The sequence below is a fragment of the Squalius cephalus genome, assembly GCF_949319135.1.
Source record: "Squalius cephalus genome assembly, chromosome: 1".
Lineage (NCBI taxonomy): Eukaryota > Metazoa > Chordata > Actinopteri > Cypriniformes > Leuciscidae > Squalius > Squalius cephalus.
In genome coordinates, this window is record NC_137122.1 from 24275568 (window position 1) to 24291074 (window position 15507).

The 15507-nt window shown below is 36.9% G+C and overlaps 1 protein-coding gene across 1 annotated transcript in view; it reads right to left on the reverse strand.

Moving 5' to 3' along the window:
* The window catches only part of rbfox3b (RNA binding fox-1 homolog 3b), a 286430-nt gene extending 280298 nt beyond the window's left edge, over nucleotides 1-6132 (reverse strand). The window contains exon 1 of the mRNA XM_079869283.1: nucleotides 5939-6132. The gene's annotated coding sequence lies outside the window, so the exon portion shown is untranslated. The remainder of the gene's footprint in view (nucleotides 1-5938) is intronic.
* Nucleotides 6133-15507: the final 9375 nt, after the last annotated feature.

A 15507-nucleotide genomic window follows, 5' to 3' on the forward strand; every position in this document is an offset into this window, starting at 1 on the left:
ATTAATTCAGCAAATCAGCCATCTAATTATCCACCATTTAAATCAACAAATTAACCAACTATTAGTTTATTAATCAATAAATCTATCAACTTACCATCCATCCACCCATTAATCAATCAATCAAACAATAAATAAATGGTAAATTGAAAAAAAAAAAAAAAAAAAAAAAAAATATATATAATATTTGATATTGATTGTTACTGTATTTATACTAATATTGCTATTAATATCAACATACATAATATCAATAATGAATAAATATTCATATTCATACTCATATTAACATATCAATGTTAATTGCTGATAAAAATTAAAAATAATATTAAGATAAGAAATTAAATAAAAACAAGAACATATATTGCAAAAAAAATTTTTATGAATTTGAATGACAAATACTGATATCAATTTTAAAATGTATTATTACTGTACTATCACCATTATTACTATTGATAGTATATTCGTTAAAATCATATAATAATTATTATTAATACCAGTAATAATATGAATGTTAATATTTATTGTTAATAAAAAATAAGGAAAAATAAAATAAGAAATTAAGGTTACATTAATTCATTAATTAATTCAAATACTGATATCAATAATGTTAATACTGATCATAGCAATATTAATACTAATATTGCTATTAATAATAATACAATTAATATTACAAAAGAAATGATTGATTGATTGATTGATTTTCTCATTAGATCCCATTGAGGAGCATGTAAACTGCATAACTCATAACTCAGTTTTCCCGGTGGTGAATATGGAGTGTGTGAACATGTAAACATGACGGTGAGCTGGTAATGAAGGCAGAAAGGCCTCAGTTGCATCTCTTTCTCTAGTCAATAATAATAATAATAATAATGGAGAGACGGAGGGGGAATGTAATGATGGTTGGTGTGTGTGTGTGTGTGTGTGTGTGTGTGTGTGTGTGTGTGTGTGTGTGTGTGTGTGTGTGTGTGTGTTTAAAATGGTGCTGTCAGAAGATGATGCCTGTGATCTCATTTCCTGTGGCGTCGGTGATGAGCATCGCTGCTGACAGGTGAGTCGCATTAAAATACTCTCTCTTATATCTCTCCAGATATTTATGAATTTAATAACTCAACAATTATCCTACGTCAAATGGGAACTGACAGATATTGCCACAGAGGGAATGCAATGTGAAGCTAACAGCTAGAAAACATGTTGACTTTAACTCCGTGTATTAAAGTCAAGGCAAAAACTAAAGTAGCGAAAGCACACTGACCAATCAGAATCAAGTATTCCAGAGAGTTGAGCAATATAACTTTAACCAATCTATTGGCATGTTTCATCACAGTTAAATCAAAACTATGACTTTTTTCCTAATGAATGTCTTTGCTGCATGCTATTCTCATTTTCCTCTAATTTTAAAAAGGTTTCTCATTATGTTTATGTTTCATTAATAACTTCCTCTGAAATACTTTATTTTCCTGATGTCACTAAGGTCACATGGGCGGGTCACACACACACACACACACACACACACACACACACACACACACACACACACACACACACACACACACACACACACACACACACACGCACACAGATAAGCAGTGTTCTGTGTAAATGCACTGCTCAGGCCACTTTACTCTGAGTGCAATAAAGCAGGAGTTACAGCAAACGAAGCTTTTACTGATGTTTATGATGACATCATTAGAGCTGACTTTTCTGATGGAAGAGTTTGAAAACAAATTAAATATTTCCACATTATTTTTTAGGAGTAGTTGTTCTTTATTCTCTCTCCAATTTATCATCATTACCCTATCAATATTGAATTTAATATATTTAATATTACTGTATATATTATGTTATGTTATTTCAATGAAATTATTAATTACATTATTTGAATTAAATTAAATCAAAGATTTATTTATTTATTTATTTATTTACTTTCTTTCTTTCTTTCTTTCTTTCTTTCTTTCTTTCTTTCTTTCTTTCTTTCTTTCTTTCTTTCTTTCAGTTCAGTGAATAAAGCAGCAGGTAGTCTTAACAAGTGTAATTTAATTTAATTGAAATATAATCTATATTAATAAATTAAAGTATTTAAAATGTAAAAAAAAATGTATTGGGTAACATTTATTTATTTATTTATTTATTTCCGTTCAGTTAATGAAGCAGCAGGTTGTCTTAAATGTAATTTTACTTTTATTTGAATTATAAATAAATTATTATTTATATGATAATTATTAATTATAAATGATTTTATAAATGATTATTTATGTGATTCATGTAAATATAAATAACATTTTTAAGTAAAATGCTGAAGAAATTTATTTTATTTATGTTCATTCATATAATTCATTTTTATAAACTAAGCTATTAATTATAAGATCAAAACAGCATGTTATCCATTTATGAGATTGTGATGCATCATGATGGATTGAATCACATGTGACACATATTGTGATGTGTGTGTTGAATAATGTGAGGTGGGCTTGATTTTATCTGTCAGAATTAGATTGGCTGGTGAAAAGTGTAATGGTGTGTGTGCGTGTGTGTGCGTGTGTGTGTGTACTTGTACAACTATCTTTGTGAGGACCAGTTTGAGTTTTCGACCATTGGAGTGAGGACAAAGAGAGTAAAGTGAGGACATTTTGGCCTGTTTGAGGGTCAAGACTTGGTTTTAGGGATAAGGTTATAATGAGGTTAAGGGTCGGTTTAGGGTCAGGGGTCGGGTTAGGCACTTAGTTGTGATGGGTAAGGTTAGGGTAAGCGGCTAGAGATTGCATTGTGTCAATGAATGTCCTCATAAAGATAGCTGTACAAGAATGTGTGTGTGTGTGTGTGTGCTTTATAAAGCTGTGAAGGAAAAACTCACTCCAGCACAAAGACCATCTCAACCCTCGGTGATGGAGAACTTTAATATACGTACTCGAGGACTAATTTAATTTCACCTGATATTTCCATAAGCAGCCAAACCACCTGCGCGAGAGACGGAGAGAGAGAGATGGAGTGAGAGATGGAGAGAGAGAGGGAGAAATAATGAACTTGATTGATCTCATCTCCTCTCGTCTCGCTTTATCTCCTCTCCTCTCATTCTCTTTATATCTAACACAAAATGAAGTCGTCTGTCATTTTGAGCTTGTCATTAAGCTTCACCCTAAAGAGATGTTCACGACCTGAGATAAAAATGAAAAAATCTAAAAATGAACTCAATAAAGGTCAAAACTTTTCAGTCTGTGTTCGGATTGACGTTTCATCGCTCAATGTTTCATAGATTGAGTAACGTCTCTCCCTCTGCAAACATCTCGTTTCTGTTTTCTCCGTTTCTCAGTGAGTTTCTGAAGCAGATGGTGTGTAAAGCCGCACGGATCGCTTTAATACACTAAAAGTATCCTCCAGAGACGTGCGGCAATCTGTCTGAGAGACACACAGAGAGACTGACGGATGCAGAAGCGAACAGGCGCTTCACATTTCTGAAACACGAGCTCCGGCGGTGAACAGGTCAGCAGATATTCAGCAAACTCACAGCTTTCACTAGACAGAGATAAAAGAGATGCACTTCATCACATCCTGAGCTTCAGGAGTTCGCTATGAAGCACTGAAACATCCTGACAGATCACAAACGAGATCTCAGGTGTTTCTCTCTGATGGAAATGGGATGAACAATTGGAGATTGAAATCTCAATATGAACTCAACTCAACGTGAATGTTTCTCATCGGTTTCTCCCAAGATCAAATAATCTGGTTGCTATCCTTATTTTCTTTCTCCCAGCAGATTTAAAGAGAATCAGATTATACTGAGACCTGAGCAATAAAATGTTCCTCTGATCACTGATCTCGCAGAATAAGATCCAGAAACACTCAAAAGGGAAAAAAAATCACAAATGAAATATCTTTCATATCTCGGTTATTTCTCTTAAAATTCAAAGAGATTAAATTTTTTTTTTTTTTTTTTGCTGAAGTCTCCTGCTTCTCAAATGTGACCCTGAACCACAAAACCAGTCTTATGGGTAAATTTTTTTAAATTGAGGTTCATCACCTGAAATCTGATTAAATAAGGTTTGCATTATGGTTTGTTAGGATAGGACAATATTTGGTCGAGATTCAACTATTTGAAAATCTGGAATCTGAGGGTGCAAAAAAATCGAAAGATTGAGAAAATCGCCTTTAAAGTTGTCCATATATGTTCGCGATTGTGCTGAATTCACTCACAAAAATAAACTTTTGATGTATTTACGGTAGGAAATTTACAAAATATCTTCATGGAACATGATCTTTACTTAATATCCTAATGATTTTTGGCATAAAAGATAAATCGATAATTTTGACCCATTCAATGTATTGTTGGCAATTGCCACAAATATACCCGTGCGACATGTGACTGGTTTTGTGGTCCAGGGTCACAAATGTTTCTCTTGAGACCCCAGTAGTATCACGTGTGTCTCCTCTAAAGCTTCAATAGAGGTCTCGATAATGTCTCAAACTGTGCTCAGATTTGCTAGGCTGCCAAAGTGTGCCATCAAAAGTCAGCGAATGCAAAATGAACATTTCTCATCCAACTCTCTCAAGATCAAATAATCTGGCAGCTATCTATATTTTATATCTCAACACATATTTTAGGAGAAGATACTCACATAACCTAGAACTGAGCAATAAAACCCTCATCTCATTTCTCAGCAAAAAATTCAGAAAAACTCAAACTGGAAAGAAAGATTACAAAAATGAAATCTCTTTAATGTCTCAATTGTTTCTCCTTCATTCCAATGAAATTAAATTGAGACTTTTGCAATCTTAAATGTTCCTATGGAGAAAAAGACCCCAGTGATCTCACATGTGTCTCCTCTAGAGTTTCAGAAGAGATCTCAACAATGTCTCAAACTGGGCTCAGATTTACCAATACACCAAAGTCTGCAAAAGTCAGAGATCTCAATGTGAACTCAAACATTTCTCATCAAGTTCCCCTAAAATCAAATAATCTGGCTTTTTCCCAACAGATTTTATGAGAAACATCTGAGATGATACAGAAACATAACTGAGAAATCATCAATTAAATATTTTCCTATTCGCTGATCTCTCAGCATACGCTCCAGAAACACTCAAACTGGAAAGAAAAATCACAAATGATATCTCTTCAAAATCTCAATGTTTCTCCACCATTTCAATTATATTAAATTAAGACTTTTTCTGACTCCCCTAATTTTCAAACGTTTCCCTTGAGAAAAGACCTCAGTAATCTCACATGTGTCTCCTCTAGATTCAGAAGAGATCTCAATCATGTCTCAAACTGGGCTCAGATTTACCAATACACCAAAGTCAGAGATCTCAATGTGAACTCAAACATTTATCATCAAATTCTTTCAAGATCAAACTTTTTTTGCTATCAACTTTTTTATTCTCCACAGAGATTTTAGGAGAATCATCTGAGAAGACACTCACACGTACGTCACCATGAACTAAGCAATAAAACATTCCTCTGATTGCTGATTTCTCAGCATAAGATGCATAAAAACACACATTAGATCTCTTCAATGTCTCAATTGTTTCTCCTAGATTTCAGTGAGACTGTTGAAGTCTCCTGTTTCTCAGATGTTTCTCCAGACATCTCACGTGTGTCTCTTCTAGAGTTTCAAAAGAGATCTCAACAGAGTCTCAAACTGCGCTCAGACACCACAGTCTTCCATTAAAAATCAGAGATCTCAATATATATTTCTCATCAATTGATTTTGAGCTGCTCTCCACATTAGTTTTACAGCTCTATACTCTTACTGGACGACGACCAGTGATTCATTCTACTCTCTTTTTATTCCTCCAAACTGACACTCTTGAGCTTTGAAAGGGAAACCTTTGAGCAATAACATAAGAACCACTCCAACAGAAACCCGCAACACACTCGCATGCATTCAGACTCAACCAGCGGTCAGCGTGTGCGTGTGTGTGTGAGAGATGAAGATGTTTCTGTACTCACAGTGGTTTGAGGGCTGTATTTTCCTCAGTGAAGTCGTCCTCAGGGTATCTCTCTTCCTCCTCTTCCTCTGATGAAGAGCTGCAGGAGAAACACACTGCGTTCTGGAAACGTGAACTGCGCAGGAATGAGATAACGTGTATGGGAAAATGAGAGAAAAGGAGGAGAGACACACACAGAAAGAGAGGGAGAGAGAGAGAGAGAGAACGATTGGTCTGTCCATGTGAGGGAACGTGTGTGTAGATGGAGAGAGAGATGATCTCACCTCAAAAAGATCAGCGAATGTTACTGTGTTTGAGGTGATGCAGTCACACATTATTTAACAAATAGCTCTGGCTCTGAACTCTGATTGGTTGAAAAAGCAACGATATATTTCATACACTAATGTTCAAAAGTTTGGGGGCTGTGAGATTATTTACTGTCACTTTTGATCAATTGAATGCATCCTTTCTGAATAAACGTATTCATTTATTTTGAAAAAAATAACCAAAACTTTTAAATGGTAGTGTACAAGCTTTTTTGTGATCTGGTCTATAAATATGATTCAAATCCAGCAGGTGAAAATCACAGAGAAAAAAAGACAAACAATAATAGATAAACCAGCATGAGAGAGAATGTGAGATTCCTAATCTCTCTCTCTCACACACACACACACATACACACACTGCCGTGTTGTCGTCCTAAAAGCCACCAAATTCAATTAAAAAGAGGAATTGCCAATTAGAGGTGTGTTATGATCCGAGAACAATGAAGTAACCCGTGATTCATTGGCTGGAGCTCCCGGAGGGACTCGCTTCTGATAGACCAATCCATTCACACACACACACACACACACACACCTGCACAAACATATGCATGTCTGCAAACACACACGCTTGGCATTCACCTCTTTCTCAGCCAAGTCTGCCAGCCTGCGGCAAGAACACGGTGAAAGCACACACACACACACACACACACACACACACACACACACACACACACACACACACACACACACACACACACACACACACACACACACACACTATAGTAAGCCAGGCGGAAATAAACCCAGGCAGACTCCTCATTCGATTCTGATCTGTGAAATAAACACATGGATATTTGGCTCGGGTGTTTTATCGCAATAATTCCCTCTCTCTGTTCTCCTTTATTAAATTACCCACAATGCATCTGCGTGATGAACGAGGAGCCCGATGACAGATTGAAGATCAAACTCGCGTCGATAAGGCAAAAGACAGTTTAACCCTGTGACCCAGATGTCAACACAAACACACAGAGAGCAGATCGGTCGATATCAGCATGCAGATCTCAATGCTCCATTTACCATTTACCACAAAAGAAGATATTTTGAAGAACTTTGGACCCCATTAGGTTACATTGTATGGACAAAAAACACTTTCTTTTCCAAACTGCTGGTCCAATGTGGGTACAGCGTAATATCATACAGGTATAACTTCCTTTTTAATTGATTATTAAATTGTTACATTAGAGTTTATACATAGATTACATGACAAAGTGAAATAGTTTCATTACTACTGGAGCTGCCAGTTTGCTAAGTTTCAAATGATTATTGAACAGCACAAACTATGCAAAAGAGGCAGCGCTTCCGGCGCACTCAGTGTCCGAATTCACTCACTCGTTTTCATTCACTCCTTCAAGTGAACTATATTAGTGGAGTAATGTAGGAAATAGTGAATGAGGGTATAGGGGGGCGATTTCGAACACAGCCCAGGTCAACCAAGGAAGACAGGAAATGAACACAGAGAACAGAACTAAGCTAAAGTCAAACTCTTCTCAAGCGAGAGAAAAAAAAATGCTGGGTTGGACCTTAAATACTACACTATAATAAAAATAATAAGAATACAACAAATATAAAAACGAAAATATAATTTAAAAAATAACAATTTTATTTCATGGTGACTAACTACAACTAAAATAATTGAAAATAATTTTCATTGAAATAAAGGTGAAATAAAATATAAATATTAGATGAAAAACTTAAACGTAGACTACTTAGATTAAATTTGAAATTATTTTACTAAACTAAAATTAAATTATTTTACTAAATACTAAATTTTTGTAATGTAAAAAAAAAGAAATGTTGCCTTGGCAACTGAATTAAATAAAATAAAAAAATAAAAATGGTTTTCAGTTAAAGCACTGCATTACTAAAAATAAAACTTTTTAAAAAGTCAAAGCCTTCACAACAAAACTTTTTTGAATATATACTGTATATATATATATATGTGTGTGTGTGTGTGTGTGTGTGTGTGTGTGTGTGTGTGTATGTATATATATACAGTCATGGTCAAAATTGATGGCACCCCTGATAAATATGATAAAAAATGGCTGTAAAAAATAAATCTGCATTGTTTATCCTTTTGATCTTTCCTTCAAAAAATTCGCAAAAATCTAACCTTTCATTGAAGTAAAAGAATTTAAATTGTGGGGTAAATCACATTATGAAATAAATGTTTTTCTCCAAAACACGCTGGCCATAATTGTTGGCACCCCTAGAATTTTTTATGAGAAAAATATCTCTGAAATATATTCCCATTAATATTTACATTTTTAAGCACACCAGGGTGACTAGGAACATGAAATTGTCCAGCTATGAGTTCTTGTTTCACAGGAGTTTAAATATGAGGAAACACAAAGGCCAAATCCCCTCAATCATTAATCACAATGAGGAAAACCAAAGAATATAGTTCTGATGTGCAGCAAAAGATTGTTGAGCTTCACAAAATAGAAAGTGGCTGTAAGAAAATAGCTAAAGAATTGAAAATCCCCATTTTGACCATCAGGGCAATAATTAAGAAGTTATAATCAACTAAAGATGTTATGAATCTGCCTGGAAGAGGACGTGTGTCTATATTGCCTTAATGGATGGTGAGGAGGATAGTTTGAGTGGCCAAAGACTCTTCAAGGATCATAGATGGAGAATTGCAGAGATTAGTTGAGTCTTGGGGGTCAGAAAGCCTAAAAAAAAATTATCAAACAACCCGTACATCCCCACATGTTGTTTGGGAGGGTTTCAAGAAAAATCCTCCTCGCTCCTCCAAAAATAAACTCCAGCATATTCAGTTGTCAGACACGGCTGGATCTTCAAAAGGGACCGGATTCTATGGTCAGATGAAACAAAAAAAGGGCTTTTTGGCAGCAAACCCACCAGATGTGTTTGGTGCAAACAGGGATTTAGAGTCCCCCATGCCCACGGTTAAATATACTGCTGGATCTTATATGTTGTGGGCCTATTTATTTGCTGGAGGTCCTGGACATCTTGTTCAGATACATGGTATTATGGATTCTAGCAAATACAAACAGATAAAAAATCAAAACCTGACGGCCTATGCTAGAAATCTTATAATGGGCCGTGGTTGGATCTTCCATCAGGACAACGGTCCAAAACAAACATCAAAATCAACACAAAAATGGGTAACTGAGCACAAAATGAAGCTTCTGCCATGACCGTCCCAGTCCCCTAAACTGAACACTATAGAAAATGAGTGGGCTGAACTGAAGAGAAGCACCAACATGAACTTGTGAATCTGAAGGATCTGGAGGGATTCTGTATGGAGGAATGGTCTCTGATCTCTTGTCAGGTGTTCTCCAAACTCATCAGGCATTATAGGAGAAGACTCAGATCTGTTATCTTGGCAAAAGGAGGTTGCAGAAAGTATTTAATAACAGGGTGCCAACAATTATGGCCAGCGTGTTTTGGAGAAAAACATTTATTTTATAATGTGATTTACCCCCCACTTTCAGTTCTTTTACTTCAATGAAAGGTTAGATTTTTGTGAATTTTTTGAATGAAAGATCAAAAGGATAAACAATGCAGATTTATTTTTTACAGTCATTTTTTATCATATTTATCAGGGGTGCCATCAATTTTGACCATGACTGTATATATATATATATATATTATCTCACGAAAGTGAGTACACCCCTCCCATTTCAGCAAACATTTCAATATATCTTCTCAAGGGACACTGGAAGCATGTCCTGTGGTCTGATGAAACTAAGGGCGTTTCACACCTGAAAGTCCGCACCAAGGTCCGAACCAAAGTTCATGTTTTGATACATTGTATACATTCAGTTAGTTTTGGTTTGGTTTCACATTGCACATTATGCGAGCGCACTAAAGAACTTTACATGACGTACTTGTATCCTGTCGTCATCATCTACATGGGCTGCATCTAGTCATTGATTGGTTTGTAAACAGACGTGCGTCTGACGTCAGCGTGTTGTCAATTTGGTGGGTAACTTTGACAAGAATGAATGAACAGACGCATATCATTGCCGCTATACTTTTACTATTATGGCATTACTCCCTGCAGCACCAACTATACTCGAGGCTAGTTCAAATTCGCCAAATGAACGTCCTCGTTGAGCGAACATTTTATCATCGCCAGCAAGACGCAGGACAAATGTGTGTGTGTGTGTGTGTGTGTGTGTGTGTGTGTGTGTGTGAATCAGCTGGAAGAAACTCTGTTGGCAGGACTGACAGATCTGAACATAAATATTCTTCTTCAGTTGTTTACGCTACGCGGGAACCACCAGAACTTCCTGTAAATGGTCTGAAAGTCTGAACCATACAGAAAATGCTTTCACACTAGAAATGAACCAAACCTTTGTTCAGTTTGATCCGGACCGAGACTATCTCTTTTCGTCGGACCGAATTTCATCTGTTTGGTCCGGACCGTGGTCCGGGGGAGGTTTCACACCTTTAATTTGAATTTGGATCAAACTGAAAAGTCCGAAAATCCGGACCAAACAAGGTAGGTGTGAAAAGGCCCAAAGATTCACTTGTTTGGCTCAGATGGTGTCCAGAATGTGTGGCGATGCCCTGGTGAGGAGTACCAAGAACATTGTGTCCTGCCTACAGTCAAGCATGGTGTTGGTAGCATCATGGTCTGGGGCTGCATGTGTGCTGCTGGTACTGGGGAGCTGCGCTTCATTGAGGGAAACATGGATTCCAACATGTACTGTGACATTCTGAAGCAGAACATGATGCCCTCCCTTCAGAAACTGGGCCGAACGGCATGATAACGACCCCAAACACACCGCCAAGATGACAAATACAAGCAGCACATTGACTACTCTAAAAAATACTCAAGTTTCATTTCTATAGTATTGTCCCTTGAGAAGATATACTAAAATGTTTGCTGAAATGTGAGGGGTTTACTCACTTTTGTGTGATACTGTATATATATGTAATTGTAAAATAAGTCTGGTTTGGTAGCATGAGGCTAGTTGTGCTCGGTTCAGCGTGAAATAAATTGGTTCAGATTATGTTAAATTGGTTCAGGCTGGGTTAAGATGGTACAGGCTGGTTTAGGTTGGTTCAGATTGGGTTAAATTGGTTCAGGCTGGTTTAAGTTGGTACAGACTGGTTTGGGTTGGTTCAGATTGGGTTAAATTGGTTCAGGCTGGGTTAAGCTGGTACAGGCTGGTTTAGGTTGGTTCAGATTGGGTTAAATTGGTTCAGGCTGGGTTAAGTTGGTACAGACTGGTTTGGGTTGGTTCAGATTGGGTTAAATTGGTTCAGGCTGGGTTAAGCTGGTACAGGCTGGTTTAGGTTGGTTCAGATTGGGTTAAATTGGTTCAGGCTGGGTTAAGTTGGTACAGACTGGTTTGGGTTGGTTCAGATTGGGTTAAGTTGGCTCAGGCTTAGGTGTCGTAGAGTGACAAGGGAAGCAATTACTGAGGACAACTCTGGCCAGGCCTCGGGCTGGAAGCTGTGAACCTGTCGACTGCCTCGCTAACTGACGAACACTGTCTGTACCCCGAAGCTAAAGTCTGTCTGTCTCTCTCGCTCTCTCTCTCTCTCACACACACACACACACACACACACACACACACACACACACACACACACACACACACACACACATACACACACATACACACACACACACACACACACACACACACACAGGGTTCTCATCTTCTTGACTTCTTGAAGATCACCTCACCCAAAACTACACTTGCAAATTCACTCATCACTTCATCTCAAACGATGCAAGATTATTTGTGTCTGGATAAATACAGAGTTAGGGTGTGTTCACACTAGTTCGCGTCGATTAAAACAAACTCTGGTGCGATTGCTCTGTTAGTGCGGTTCATTTGAATAAAACAAGATTTGTTTTAATGCATATGGCAGATACTTTAATCCAAAGCGACTTATAAAAGGTACACATATTAATAATTAAAAAAAAATAGGGTAACACTTTACAATAAGGTTCATTTTTACATCAGTTAATGTATTAACTAACATGACCTAACAATGAGCAATACATTTTCTACAGTATTTATTCATCTTTGTTAATGTTAGTTAATAAAAATGCAGTTGTTCATTGTTTGTTCATGTTAGTTCACGGTGCATTAACTAATGTTAACAAATACAACCTTTGATTTTAACAACTTTTTAGTAAATGTTGAAATTAAAATGAACTAAGATTAATAAATGCTGAAGAAGTATTGTTCAATCTTAGTTCATGTATTGTTAACTAAGGTAGTCAACTAATGAACCTTACTGTAAAGTGTTACCAAAAATAGTATAATCAATGGCACTAAAATGCGGCTGATGAGGAGGATTGACGTGTGCCGTGTGAGTTCTTCCCCATGAACATTTTTCCTGCAGACACTTTCTGGAAACACTTTCGCCACCCTCATTTAGTCTTTCCCATCCTGAGCTCATTCTGCACTGGTGTTCTTGGCTTTCAGCTGGCGGTGAGAGCTGTAAAAGCCTGCGGTCCAGGGGTCCATCAGGGCAGATTTGCCCTCTTCAGATGTCTATTTCAGGCATTAATGTCTGAATGTGAGCGGAGAGCTTTGGAGCCGCTGCCGGTGATGGTTTAGATTCACCTCTCAGGGTTTTAGGACAACATTTGCTGCCAGTCTGCGGTGGTTTAAATCTGTTGCAGCTTACATCCATCTGTGAATGTTTAATACGTGTCTACACATACTTAAATGTCCTAATTGAACTAAGGTCTAAATCCTGGCTTAATCTAAACCCTGTCTGTGAAACCAGGCCTGCACTGTGTTTTTACGCTCAGTGGATGTGTGAGAAACTGACAACTGATCACAGACACTAATTACTGAAGCCTTTCATTAGGAAACAGACTCAAATGACTGATCCGTCAGATCTACAGCCAGACAGCTTTCGCTCGCTCTGTTCTCCGTGTAATGACACCTCGGCTGGCTCTTGTCTTTCATCTCACTGATGGAGTGATAGAAACAGGGCCAGATGCTGGTAAAGACTCTGACAGCTGACATTAATCACACTTACGGTCAGCACAAAGTCCAGTCCAGGTCGCAGATTATCTGGCCAAGAACTGCCCGCTTGACTGTTTTAGAGAACAAAAGCCAATCTGAAATCAGACTAAATTGATGAGAGTGAAGTAAAATATACAAGCGTGCTTAAGGCAAGCATACAGTATATAGCATAATACGTTTCTCAAACAAAACTTTAAGGGCCCTATCTTACACCCGGCACAATGCAGCGCCAAGCACGATGCAAGTGTTTTTTGCTAGTTTCAGCCTGACGCAATTATCATTTTCAAGTTGTTTAAATAGCAAATGCATTTGTGCCCATTTGTTCTCCCATGGGCGTGCTGGTCTGAAAACGAGGTGTGTTCAGGTGCATTGTTGGCGCGTTGCTATTTTGAGGCAACAGAAATAGACTGCGCCATTGACCAACTGAAACCTGGTCTAAAGTCAATGGCGCAATATATTTTTTTTTGTTATTTAAAGAGCGTGTTAGTAATGTGCGGTTATAGGCGGGTCCACAACGCGCTACACTCTAATCACACAGGGACGCACATACAGCAGCACACAAACATGCCAAATATTTAAAATAAAATGATTACAATGTAAAAGATTATTATTGTGTACATAAAGATATGGTGGAATCCGGCTTGTCCCGTAGATGATCTGCTTGTGCACCTTTACCTCGCGCACGAGCAGATCTGTTTGCGCTCTGGAGACACGTTCGGTCTTTCCACTATCAAATTCTGCCATGTAAATAGCGAATCTGCCATGATGCGAGCATAACTGGCATTTAAAGGGAATGGGAGATGAGACTCTGATTGGTTTAACGCACGTAAATCCCAAAACACACCCATTACTCATAAGAGAATAGGGACAACCCTTTTAGACCATGCGCCGGGTGCACCGACCATTTTTCCCGTTGTTAAACTAGCAAAAGTGGATTCGGACACGCCCTAAGTCAACTTGAGCCGTGCGCTTTACCGTGTGCTTAGATCCTTAAAATAGGGCCTGTAGTTTTTCCTGAAATGCACAAACTGTGACTCAGCATACTTTAAAAGGCACCACAAGATGACTTAAAATGATTTAAGACAAAACAAACATAAAAAAAGACGAAACAGCTAAACGTTTAGATGTAAACTGTCTTATTTTAATCGGTTACCTCAATAAATACCTTTTTTATTATTATTAAAGAATCAGCACTTGTCTAAGAAAATTTTTAAAAGTGTAATTTTTTTTAATTTAATACAATTTTAGGAAGTTATGGACATTTATGCAGTAAATATAAATTGCTATTTGTGACGAGTAAAAATGTTAAATAAGAGAAAAAAAAATAATTAAGAAAAGTAATGTAAACTCATTGGTAATGTGTGGAAAAAACATTAAGTTATTGAAACTTCTAGAATTATGGAATTTAATTTAATTATTTTTATTTTTATTTCATTAGTTTATGGTATATATTGCCATAACAAACGTTTAAAAACAAGCAAGTTTGTCATTACAGTTACACTTTACAATAGGATATCTATTTCTACTTCAAAATTTTATGTTCACACTTCAATCAAATGTGCTACTTTCTTTACATTTCTTTATTATTGTTTTGTGGAATTTACTAGCAATTTCTAAGTGCAAACTGTTTCAAAGCAAATCTTCCTGTTTTTGTTTTAGTGTAGAAGAACCAGAAATATTTTTGTCTATATGTGGAGCATTTGAATATTTTTGTGGACAATGGGGGACCTTGGAGTCAAAAAGGTTGAAAACCACTGAAAAACAGGACAACACCAACTCACTGAAAACAATCACAAACCTACAAATATAAGTCTATCTCACACATTAGAAGCATTCAAGAAATAATAAACATCAAATATTGTTAGGGATAATCTGTGTTCTTTGTATGTTTGGGTGGATTTTCACTAGTTTAGTCAGTTTCCTGTGTTTTCTGTTAGTTTCCTTGGTTACTCATTGTTTGATTAACGTTGACACCTGCTATTCATTTCTTCGATGGGATTGTTTGTTCTGTTTAAGCTCTGTGTTCCTTTCCGCTGACTGTCATTTCTCGCACACGTTACCGATTGTTCTGTTCTGTTACATGTGATTTCTGAGATATATACCTTGAGTACTTTTGTTACCTTTGATATCTTATGTTTTTCATTAAACACCAACTGCTGTATCTAGATCCAGCTCTTTTTCATTCATTGCTGCAACCAAGTGTGACAGAAGAACTGACCAAAAAATCAGATCATATCCTCGTCCTCTCGCAGGGGAACCAGTCCCTAGAGAGACACACACTGGCATTTTTGGGT